Raw genomic sequence first — 10,000 nt, 5'->3', positions numbered from 1 at the left:
GAACAGCGCAAATGTAGGGGAGAGAAAAGACTGCGGCCTTGCTCCCGGTGAGCACAACGGCTGAGGGCGTCTATGATAATAGAGGGCAGAGAAATAGGCCCATTTGGTGGCCGGTTTTCAAAAGGCCCTGCAGTAGGCACAGGCTAAGCCGTGTATAAAAGGCCTCCCTGCCGCCGCCTCAATTGCTTACGGCCATACCACTCTGAACACGCCCGATCTCGTCCGATCTCGGAAGCTAAGCAGGGTCGGGCCTGGTTAGTACTTGGATGGGAGACCGCCTGGGAATACCAGGTGCTGTAAGCTTTTTCATCTTTCTAGGCAGCAGAGGGCGCTGCTTCCTCTCCAGGGGAGACAGGGGGCCTCGAACAACAGTGCTGGCCAGCGGCAGTGCAGTCACTTTTGCAGAGGAAGTACAAGGACGACATCACGTCCCGTGTGCCAGCAACAGCTGGCTTTCCCTCTGGGAGGCTACAAACTTATCACAGCATGCATTTGTGTCCCTGCCGTCGCTGAACAGCGCAAATGTAGGGGAGAGAAAAGACTGCGGCCTTGCTCCCGGTGAGCACAACGGCTGAGGGCGTCAATGATAATAGAGGGCAGAGAAATAGGCCCATTTGGTGGCCGGTTTTCAAAAGGCCCTGCAGTAGGCACAGGCTTAGCCGTGTATAAAAGGCCTCCCTGCCGCCACCGCAATTGCTTACGGCCATACCACTCTGAACGCGCCCAATCTCGTCCGATCTCGGAAGCTAAGCAGGGTCGGGCCTGGTTAGTACTTGGATGGGAGACCGCCTGGGAATACCAGGTGCTGTAAGCTTTTTCATCTTTCCAGGCAGCAGAGGGCGCTGCTCCCTCTCCGGGGGAGACAGGGGGCCTCGAACAACAGTGCTGGCCAGCGGCAGTGCAGTCACTTTTGCAGAGGAAGTACAAGGACGACATCACGTCCCGTGTGCCAGCAACAGCTGGCTTTCCCTCGGGGAGGCTGCAAACTTATCACAGCATGCATTTGTGTCCCTGCCGTCGCTGAACAGCGCAAATGTAGGGGAGAGAAAAGACTGCGGCCTTGCTCCCGGTGAGCACAACGGCTGAGGGAGTCAATGATAATAGAGGGCAGAGAAATAGGCCCATTTGGTGGCCGGTTTTCAAAAGGCCCTGCAGTAGGCACAGGCTAAGCCGTGTATAAAAGGCCTCCCTGCCGCCGCCTCAATTGCTTACGGCCATACCACTCTGAACACGTCCGATCTCGGAAGCTAAGCAGGGTCGGGCCTGGTTAGTACTTGGATGGGAGACCGCCTGGGAATACCAGGTGCTGTAAGCTTTTTCATCTTTCTAGGCAGCAGAGGGCGCTGCTCCCTCTCCGGGGGAGACAGGGGGCCTCCAACAACAGTGCTGGCCAGCGGCAGTGCAGTCACTTTTGCAGAGGAAGTACAAGGACGACATCACGTCCCGTGTGCCAGCAACAGCTGGCTTTCCCTCGGGGAGGCTGCAAACTTATCACAGCATGCATTTGTGTCCCTGCCGTCGCTGAACAGCGCAAATGTAGGGGAGAGAAAAGACTGCGGCCTTGCTCCCGGTGAGCACAACGGCTGAGGGCGTCAATGATAATAGAGGGCAGAGAAATAGGCCCATTTGGTGGCCGGTTTTCAAAAGGCCCTGCAGTAGGCACAGGCTAAGCCGTGTATAAAAGGCCTCCCTGCCGCCGCCTCAATTGCTTACGGCCATACCACTCTGAACACGTCCGATCTCGGAAGCTAAGCAGGGTCGGGCCTGGTTAGTACTTGGATGGGAGACCGCCTGGGAATACCAGGTGCTGTAAGCTTTTTCATCTTTCTAGGCAGCAGAGGGCGCTGCTCCCTCTCCGGGGGAGACAGGGGGCCTCCAACAACAGTGCTGGCCAGCGGCAGTGCAGTCACTTTTGCAGAGGAAGTACAAGGACGACATCACGTCCCGTGTGCCAGCAACAGCTGGCTTTCCCTCGGGGAGGCTGCAAACTTATCACAGCATGCATTTGTGTCCCTGCCGTCGCTGAACAGCGCAAATGTAGGGGAGAGAAAAGACTGCGGCCTTGCTCCCGGTGAGCACAACGGCTGAGGGCGTCTATGATAATAGAGGGCAGAGAAATAGGCCCATTTGGTGGCCGGTTTTCAAAAGGCCCTGCAGTAGGCACAGGCTAAGCCGTGTATAAAAGGCCTCCCTGCCGCCGCCTCAATTGCTTACGGCCATACCACTCTGAACACGCCCGATCTCGTCCGATCTCGGAAGCTAAGCAGGGTCGGGCCTGGTTAGTACTTGGATGGGAGACCGCCTGGGAATACCAGGTGCTGTAAGCTTTTTCATCTTTCTAGGCAGCAGAGGGCGCTGCTTCCTCTCCAGGGGAGACAGGGGGCCTCGAACAACAGTGCTGGCCAGCGGCAGTGCAGTCACTTTTGCAGAGGAAGTACAAGGACGACATCACGTCCCGTGTGCCAGCAACAGCTGGCTTTCCCTCGGGGAGGCTACAAACTTATCACAGCATGCATTTGTGTCCCTGCCGTCGCTGAACAGCGCAAATGTAGGGGAGAGAAAAGACTGCGGCCTTGCTCCCGGTGAGCACAACGGCTGAGGGCGTCAATGATAATAGAGGGCAGAGAAATAGGCCCATTTGGTGGCCGGTTTTCAAAAGGCCCTGCAGTAGGCACAGGCTAAGCCGTGTATAAAAGGCCTCCCTGCCGCCACCGCAATTGCTTACGGCCATACCACTCTGAACGCGCCCAATCTCGTCCGATCTCGGAAGCTAAGCAGGGTCGGGCCTGGTTAGTACTTGGATGGGAGACCGCCTGGGAATACCAGGTGCTGTAAGCTTTTTCATCTTTCCAGGCAGCAGAGGGCGCTGCTCCCTCTCCGGGGGAGACAGGGGGCCTCGAACAACAGTGCTGGCCAGCGGCAGTGCAGTCACTTTTGCAGAGGAAGTACAAGGACGACATCACGTCCCGTGTGCCAGCAACAGCTGGCTTTCCCTCGGGGAGGCTGCAAACTTATCACAGCATGCATTTGTGTCCCTGCCGTCGCTGAACAGCGCAAATGTAGGGGAGAGAAAAGACTGCGGCCTTGCTCCCGGTGAGCACAACGGCTGAGGGCGTCAATGATAATAGAGGGCAGAGAAATAGGCCCATTTGGTGGCCGGTTTTCAAAAGGCCCTGCAGTAGGCACAGGCTAAGCCGTGTATAAAAGGCCTCCCTGCCGCCGCCTCAATTGCTTACGGCCATACCACTCTGAACACGTCCGATCTCGGAAGCTAAGCAGGATCGGGCCTGGTTAGTACTTGGATGGGAGACCGCCTGGGAATACCAGGTGCTGTAAGCTTTTTCATCTTTCTAGGCAGCAGAGGGCGCTGCTCCCTCTCCGGGGGAGACAGGGGGCCTCCAACAACAGTGCTGGCCAGCGGCAGTGCAGTCACTTTTGCAGAGGAAGTACAAGGACGACATCACGTCCCGTGTGCCAGCAACAGCTGGCTTTCCCTCGGGGAGGCTGCAAACTTATCACAGCATGCATTTGTGTCCCTGCCGTCGCTGAACAGCGCAAATGTAGGGGAGAGAAAAGACTGCGGCCTTGCTCCCGGTGAGCACAACGGCTGAGGGCGTCAATGATAATAGAGGGCAGAGAAATAGGCCCATTTGGTGGCCGGTTTTCAAAAGGCCCTGCAGTAGGCACAGGCTAAGCCGTGTATAAAAGGCCTCCCTGCCGCCGCCTCAATTGCTTACGGCCATACCACTCTGAACACTCCCGATCTCGTCCGATCTCGGAAGCTAAGCAGGGTCGGGCCTGGTTAGTACTTGGATGGGAGACCGCCTGGGAATACCAGATGCTGTAAGCTTTTTCATCTTTCTAGGCAGCAGAGGGCGCTGCTCCCTCTCCGGGGGAGACAGGGGGCCTCGAACAACAGTGCTGGCCAGCGGCAGTGCAGTCACTTTTGCAGAGGAAGTACAAGGACGACATCACGTCCCGTGTGCCAGCAACAGCTGTCTTTCCCTCGGGGAGGCTGCAAACTTATCACAGCATGCATTTGTGTCCCTGCCGTCGCTGAACAGCGCAAATGTAGGGGAGAGAAAAGACTGCGGCCTTGCTCCCGGTGAGCACAACGGCTGAGGGCGTCAATGATAATAGAGGGCAGAGAAATAGGCCCATTTGGTGGCCGGTTTTCAAAGGGCCCTGCAGTAGGCACAGGCTAAGCCGTGTATAAAAGGCCTCCCTGCCGCCGCCTCAATTGCTTACGGCCATACCACTCTGAACACGTCCGATCTCGGAAGCTAAGCAGGGTCGGGCCTGGTTAGTACTTGGATGGGAGACCGCCTGGGAATACCAGGTGCTGTAAGCTTTTTCATCTTTCTAGGCAGCAGAGGGCGCTGCTCCCTCTCCGGGGGAGACAGGGGGCCTCCAACAACAGTGCTGGCCAGCGGCAGTGCAGTCACTTTTGCAGAGGAAGTACAAGGACGACATCACGTCCCGTGTGCCAGCAACAGCTGGCTTTCCCTCGGGGAGGCTGCAAACTTATCACAGCATGCATTTGTGTCCCTGCCGTCGCTGAACAGCGCAAATGTAGGGGAGAGAAAAGACTGCGGCCTTGCTCCCGGTGAGCACAACGGCTGAGGGCGTCTATGATAATAGAGGGCAGAGAAATAGGCCCATTTGGTGGCCGGTTTTCAAAAGGCCCTGCAGTAGGCACAGGCTAAGCCGTGTATAAAAGGCCTCCCTGCCGCCGCCTCAATTGCTTACGGCCATACCACTCTGAACACGCCCGATCTCGTCCGATCTCGGAAGCTAAGCAGGGTCGGGCCTGGTTAGTACTTGGATGGGAGACCGCCTGGGAATACCAGGTGCTGTAAGCTTTTTCATCTTTCTAGGCAGCAGAGGGCGCTGCTTCCTCTCCAGGGGAGACAGGGGGCCTCGAACAACAGTGCTGGCCAGCGGCAGTGCAGTCACTTTTGCAGAGGAAGTACAAGGACGACATCACGTCCCGTGTGCCAGCAACAGCTGGCTTTCCCTCTGGGAGGCTACAAACTTATCACAGCATGCATTTGTGTCCCTGCCGTCGCTGAACAGCGCAAATGTAGGGGAGAGAAAAGACTGCGGCCTTGCTCCCGGTGAGCACAACGGCTGAGGGCGTCAATGATAATAGAGGGCAGAGAAATAGGCCCATTTGGTGGCCGGTTTTCAAAAGGCCCTGCAGTAGGCACAGGCTTAGCCGTGTATAAAAGGCCTCCCTGCCGCCACCGCAATTGCTTACGGCCATACCACTCTGAACGCGCCCAATCTCGTCCGATCTCGGAAGCTAAGCAGGGTCGGGCCTGGTTAGTACTTGGATGGGAGACCGCCTGGGAATACCAGGTGCTGTAAGCTTTTTCATCTTTCCAGGCAGCAGAGGGCGCTGCTCCCTCTCCGGGGGAGACAGGGGGCCTCGAACAACAGTGCTGGCCAGCGGCAGTGCAGTCACTTTTGCAGAGGAAGTACAAGGACGACATCACGTCCCGTGTGCCAGCAACAGCTGGCTTTCCCTCGGGGAGGCTGCAAACTTATCACAGCATGCATTTGTGTCCCTGCCGTCGCTGAACAGCGCAAATGTAGGGGAGAGAAAAGACTGCGGCCTTGCTCCCGGTGAGCACAACGGCTGAGGGCGTCAATGATAATAGAGGGCAGAGAAATAGGCCCATTTGGTGGCCGGTTTTTAAAAGGCCCTGCAGTCGGCACAGGCTAAGCCGTGTATAAAAGGCCTCCCTGCCGCCGCCTCAATTGCTTACGGCCATACCACTCTGAACACGTCCGATCTCGGAAGCTAAGCAGGGTCGGGCCTGGTTAGTACTTGGATGGGAGACCGCCTGGGAATACCAGGTGCTGTAAGCTTTTTCATCTTTCTAGGCAGCAGAGGGCGCTGCTCCCTCTCCGGGGGAGACAGGGGGCCTCCAACAACAGTGCTGGCCAGCGGCAGTGCAGTCACTTTTGCAGAGGAAGTACAAGGACGACATCACGTCCCGTGTGCCAGCAACAGCTGGCTTTCTCTCGGGGAGGCTGCAAACTTATCACAGCATGCATTTGTGTCCCTGCCGTCGCTGAACAGCGCAAATGTAGGGGAGAGAAAAGACTGCGGCCTTGCTCCCGGTGAGCACAACGGCTGAGGGCGTCAATGATAATAGAGGGCAGAGAAATAGGCCCATTTGGTGGCCGGTTTTCAAAGGGCCCTGCAGTAGGCACAGGCTAAGCCGTGTATAAAAGGCCTCCCTGCCGCCGCCTCAATTGCTGACGGCCATACCACTCTGAACACGCCCGATCTCGTCCGATCTCGGAAGCTAAGCAGGGTCGGGCCTGGTTAGTACTTGGATGGGAGACCGCCTGGGCATACCAGGTGCTGTAAGCTTTTTCATCTTTCTAGGCAGCAGAGGGCGCTGCTCCCTCTCCGGGGGAGACAGGGGGCCTCCAACAACAGTGCTGGCCAGCGGCAGTGCAGTCACTTTTGCAGAGGAAGTACAAGGACGACATCACGTCCCGTGTGCCAGCAACAGCTGGCTTTCCCTCGGGGAGGCTGCAAACTTATCACAGCATGCATTTGTGTCCCTGCCGTCGCTGAACAGCGCAAATGTAGGGGAGAGAAAAGACTGCGGCCTTGCTCCCGGTGAGCACAACGGCTGAGGGCGTCAATGATAATAGAGGGCAGAGAAATAGGCCCATTTGGTGGCCGGTTTTCAAAGGGCCCTGCAGTAGGCACAGGCTAAGCCGTGTATAAAAGGCCTCCCTGCCGTCGCCTCAATTGCTTACGGCCATACCACTCTGAACAAGCCCGATCTCGTCCGATCTCGGAAGCTAAGCAGGGTCGGGCCTGGTTAGTACTTGGATGGGAGACCGCCTGGGAATACCAGGTGCTGTAAGCTTTTTCATCTTTCTAGGCAGCAGAGGGCGCTGCTCCCTCTCCGGGGGAGACAGGGGGCCTCCAACAACAGTGCTGGCCAGCGGCAGTGCAGTCACTTTTGCAGAGGAAGTACAAGGACGACATCACGTCCCGTGTGCCAGCAACAGCTGGCTTTCCCTCGGGGAGGCTGCAAACTTATCACAGCATGCATTTGTGTCCCTGCCGTCGCTGAACAGCGCAAATGTAGGGGAGAGAAAAGACTGCGGCCTTGCTCCCGGTGAGCACAACGGCTGAGGGCGTCAATGATAATAGAGGGCAGAGAAATAGGCCCATTTCGTCGCCGGTTTTCAAAGGGCCCTGCAGTAGGCACAGGCTAAGCCGTGTATAAAAGGCCTCCCTGCCGCCGCCTCAATTGCTTACGGCCATACCACTCTGAACACGCCCGATCTCGTCCGATCTCGGAAGCTAAGCAGGGTCGGGCCTGGTTAGTACTTGGATGGGAGACCGCCTGGGAATACCAGGTGCTGTAAGCTTTTTCATCTTTCTAGGCAGCAGAGGGCGCTGCTCCCTCTCCGGGGGAGACAGGGGGCCTCCAACAACAGTGCTGGCCAGCGGCAGTGCAGTCACTTTTGCAGAGGAAGTACAAGGACGACATCACGTCCTGTGTGCCAGCAACAGCTGGCTTTCCCTCGGGGAGGCTGCAAACTTATCACAGCATGCATTTGTGTCCCTGCCGTCGCTGAACAGCGCAAATGTAGGGGAGAGAAAAGACTGCGGCCTTGCTCCCGGTGAGCACAACGGCTGAGGGCGTCAATGATAATAGAGGGCAGAGAAATAGGCCCATTTGGTGGCCGGTTTTCAAAAGGCCCTGCAGTAGGCACAGGCTAAGCCGTGTATAAAAGGCCTCCCTGCCGCCGCCTCAATTGCTTACGGCATACCACTCTGAACACGCCCGATCTCGTCCGATCTCGGAAGCTAAGCAGGGTCGGGCCTGGTTAGTACTTGGATGGGAGACCGCCTGGGAATACCAGGTGCTGTAAGCTTTTTCATCTTTCTAGGCAGCAGAGGGCGCTGCTCCCTCTCCGGGGGAGACAGGGGGCCTCCAACAACAGTGCTGGCCAGCGGCAGTGCAGTCACTTTTGCAGAGGAAGTACAAGGACGACATCACGTCCCGTGTGCCAGCAACAGCTGGCTTTCCCTCGGGGAGGCTGCAAACTTATCACAGCATGCATTTGTGTCCCTGCCGTCGCTGAACAGCGCAAATGTAGGGGAGAGAAAAGACTGCGGCCTTGCTCCCGGTGAGCACAACGGCTGAGGGCGTCAATGATAATAGAGGGCAGAGAAATAGGCCCATTTGGTGGCCGGTTTTCAAAAGGCCCTGCAGTAGGCACAGGCTAAGCCGTGTATAAAAGGCCTCCCTGCCGCCGCCTCAATTGCTTACGGCCATACCACTCTGAACACGCCCGATCTCGTCCGATCTCGGAAGCTAAGCAGGGTCGGGCCTGGTTAGTACTTGGATGGGAGACCGCCTGGGAATACCAGGTGCTGTAAGGTTTTTCATCTTTCTAGGCAGCAGAGGGCGCTGCTCCCTCTCCGGGGGAGACAGGGGGCCTCCAACAACAGTGCTGGCCAGCGGCAGTGCAGTCACTTTTGCAGAGGAAGTACAAGGACGACATCACGTCCCGTGTGCCAGCAACAGCTGGCTTTCCCTCGGGGAGGCTGCAAACTTATCACAGCATGCATTTGTGTCCCTGCCGTCGCTGAACAGCGCAAATGTAGGGGAGAGAAAAGACTGCGGCCTTGCTCCCGGTGAGCACAACGGCTGAGGGCGTCAATGATAACAGAGGGCAGAGAAATAGGCCCATTTGGTGGCCGGTTTTCAAAAGGCCCTGCAGTAGGCACAGGCTAAGCCGTGTATAAAAGGCCTCCCTGCCGCTGCCTCAATTGCTTACGGCCATACCACTCTGAACACGCCCGATCTCGTCCGATCTCGGAAGCTAAGCAGGGTCAGGCCTGGTTAGTACTTGGATGGGAGACCGCCTGGGAATACCAGGTGCTGTAAGCTTTTTCATCTTTCTAGGCAGCAGAGGGCGCTGCTCCCTCTCCGGGGGAGACAGGGGGCCTCCAACAACAGTGCTGGCCAGCGGCAGTGCAGTCACTTTTGCAGAGGAAGTACAAGGACGACATCACGTCCCGTGTGCCAGCAACAGCTGGCTTTCCCTCGGGGAGGCTGCAAACTTATCACAGCATGCATTTGTGTCCCTGCCGTCGCTGAACAGCGCAAATGTAGGGGAGAGAAAAGACTGCGGCCTTGCTCCCGGTGAGCACAACGGCTGAGGGCGTCAATGATAATAGAGGGCAGAGAAATAGGCCCATTTGGTGGCCGGTTTTCAAAAGGCCCTGCAGTAGGCACAGGCTAAGCCGTGTATAAAAGGCCTCCCTGCCGCCGCCTCAATTGCTTACGGCCATACCACTCTGAACACGCCCGATCTCGTCCGACTCGGAAGCTAAGCAGGGTCGGGCCTGGTTAGTACTTGGATGGGAGACCGCCTGGGAATACCAGGTGCTGTAAGCTTTTTCATCTTTCTAGGCAGCAGAGGGCGCTGCTCCCTCTCCGGGGGAGACAGGGGGCCTCCAACAACAGTGCTGGCCAGCGGCAGTGCAGTCACTTTTGCAGAGGAAGTACAAGGACGACATCACGTCCCGTGTGCCAGCAACAGCTGGCTTTCCCTCGGGGAGGCTGCAAACTTATCACAGCATGCATTTGTGTCCCTGCCGTCGCTGAACAGCGCAAATGTAGGGGAGAGAAAAGACTGCGGCCTTGCTCCCGGTGAGCACAACGGCTGAGGGCGTCAATGATAATAGAGGGCAGAGAAATAGGCCCATTTGGTGGCCGCTTTTCAAAGGGCCCTGCAGTAGGCACAGGCTAAGCCGTGTATAAAAGGCCTCCCTGCCGCCGCCTCAATTGCGTACGGCCATACCACTCTGAACACGCCCGATCTCGTCCGATCTCGGAAGCTAAGCAGGGTCGGGCCTGGTTAGTACTTGGATGGGAGACCGCCTGGGAATACCAGGTGCTGTAAGCTTTTTCATCTTTCTAGGCAGCAGAGGGCGCTGCTCCCTCTC

General features: G+C 57.1%; 15 non-coding genes and 5 pseudogenes across 15 annotated transcripts; all 20 read left to right on the top strand.

Annotated features, from left to right (window-relative positions):
* The first annotated feature begins 184 nt into the window (after nt 1–184).
* On the top strand, nt 185–303 carry LOC144540692 (5S ribosomal RNA). Its single transcript, XR_013505913.1, has one exon. It is a non-coding gene; the product is annotated as a 5S ribosomal RNA (ribosomal RNA).
* A 392-nt stretch (nt 304–695) lies between these two features.
* LOC144541109 (5S ribosomal RNA) lies at nt 696–814 on the top strand. The gene has a single exon (XR_013506324.1). It is a non-coding gene; the product is annotated as a 5S ribosomal RNA (ribosomal RNA).
* A 392-nt stretch (nt 815–1,206) lies between these two features.
* Nucleotides 1,207–1,315, top strand: LOC144541343 (5S ribosomal RNA; annotated as a pseudogene).
* Nucleotides 1,316–1,707: 392 nt separating this feature from the next.
* LOC144541342 (5S ribosomal RNA) lies at nt 1,708–1,816 on the top strand (annotated as a pseudogene).
* A 392-nt stretch (nt 1,817–2,208) lies between these two features.
* On the top strand, nt 2,209–2,327 carry LOC144540691 (5S ribosomal RNA). Its single transcript, XR_013505912.1, has one exon. It is a non-coding gene; the product is annotated as a 5S ribosomal RNA (ribosomal RNA).
* A 392-nt stretch (nt 2,328–2,719) lies between these two features.
* Nucleotides 2,720–2,838, top strand: LOC144541108 (5S ribosomal RNA). The gene has a single exon (XR_013506323.1). It is a non-coding gene; the product is annotated as a 5S ribosomal RNA (ribosomal RNA).
* A 392-nt stretch (nt 2,839–3,230) lies between these two features.
* Nucleotides 3,231–3,339, top strand: LOC144541357 (5S ribosomal RNA; annotated as a pseudogene).
* A 392-nt stretch (nt 3,340–3,731) lies between these two features.
* On the top strand, nt 3,732–3,850 carry LOC144541170 (5S ribosomal RNA). Its single transcript, XR_013506385.1, has one exon. It is a non-coding gene; the product is annotated as a 5S ribosomal RNA (ribosomal RNA).
* A 392-nt stretch (nt 3,851–4,242) lies between these two features.
* On the top strand, nt 4,243–4,351 carry LOC144541340 (5S ribosomal RNA; annotated as a pseudogene).
* Nucleotides 4,352–4,743: 392 nt separating this feature from the next.
* Nucleotides 4,744–4,862, top strand: LOC144540690 (5S ribosomal RNA). Its single transcript, XR_013505911.1, has one exon. It is a non-coding gene; the product is annotated as a 5S ribosomal RNA (ribosomal RNA).
* A 392-nt stretch (nt 4,863–5,254) lies between these two features.
* LOC144541107 (5S ribosomal RNA) lies at nt 5,255–5,373 on the top strand. The gene has a single exon (XR_013506322.1). It is a non-coding gene; the product is annotated as a 5S ribosomal RNA (ribosomal RNA).
* Nucleotides 5,374–5,765: 392 nt separating this feature from the next.
* Nucleotides 5,766–5,874, top strand: LOC144541339 (5S ribosomal RNA; annotated as a pseudogene).
* Nucleotides 5,875–6,266: 392 nt separating this feature from the next.
* LOC144541231 (5S ribosomal RNA) lies at nt 6,267–6,385 on the top strand. The gene has a single exon (XR_013506445.1). It is a non-coding gene; the product is annotated as a 5S ribosomal RNA (ribosomal RNA).
* Nucleotides 6,386–6,777: 392 nt separating this feature from the next.
* On the top strand, nt 6,778–6,896 carry LOC144541088 (5S ribosomal RNA). The gene has a single exon (XR_013506303.1). It is a non-coding gene; the product is annotated as a 5S ribosomal RNA (ribosomal RNA).
* A 392-nt stretch (nt 6,897–7,288) lies between these two features.
* LOC144540689 (5S ribosomal RNA) lies at nt 7,289–7,407 on the top strand. Its single transcript, XR_013505910.1, has one exon. It is a non-coding gene; the product is annotated as a 5S ribosomal RNA (ribosomal RNA).
* A 392-nt stretch (nt 7,408–7,799) lies between these two features.
* Nucleotides 7,800–7,917, top strand: LOC144541240 (5S ribosomal RNA). Its single transcript, XR_013506455.1, has one exon. It is a non-coding gene; the product is annotated as a 5S ribosomal RNA (ribosomal RNA).
* Nucleotides 7,918–8,309: 392 nt separating this feature from the next.
* LOC144541066 (5S ribosomal RNA) lies at nt 8,310–8,428 on the top strand. The gene has a single exon (XR_013506281.1). It is a non-coding gene; the product is annotated as a 5S ribosomal RNA (ribosomal RNA).
* Nucleotides 8,429–8,820: 392 nt separating this feature from the next.
* LOC144541096 (5S ribosomal RNA) lies at nt 8,821–8,939 on the top strand. Its single transcript, XR_013506311.1, has one exon. It is a non-coding gene; the product is annotated as a 5S ribosomal RNA (ribosomal RNA).
* Nucleotides 8,940–9,331: 392 nt separating this feature from the next.
* On the top strand, nt 9,332–9,449 carry LOC144541225 (5S ribosomal RNA). Its single transcript, XR_013506439.1, has one exon. It is a non-coding gene; the product is annotated as a 5S ribosomal RNA (ribosomal RNA).
* A 392-nt stretch (nt 9,450–9,841) lies between these two features.
* Nucleotides 9,842–9,960, top strand: LOC144541052 (5S ribosomal RNA). Its single transcript, XR_013506267.1, has one exon. It is a non-coding gene; the product is annotated as a 5S ribosomal RNA (ribosomal RNA).
* The last annotated feature ends 40 nt before the right edge of the window (nt 9,961–10,000 follow it).

This window comes from Centroberyx gerrardi, chromosome 10 (assembly GCF_048128805.1).
Source record: "Centroberyx gerrardi isolate f3 chromosome 10, fCenGer3.hap1.cur.20231027, whole genome shotgun sequence".
NCBI classification, from domain to species: domain Eukaryota; kingdom Metazoa; phylum Chordata; class Actinopteri; order Beryciformes; family Berycidae; genus Centroberyx; species Centroberyx gerrardi.
This window is presented reverse-complemented; position numbering and strand designations above follow the sequence as displayed.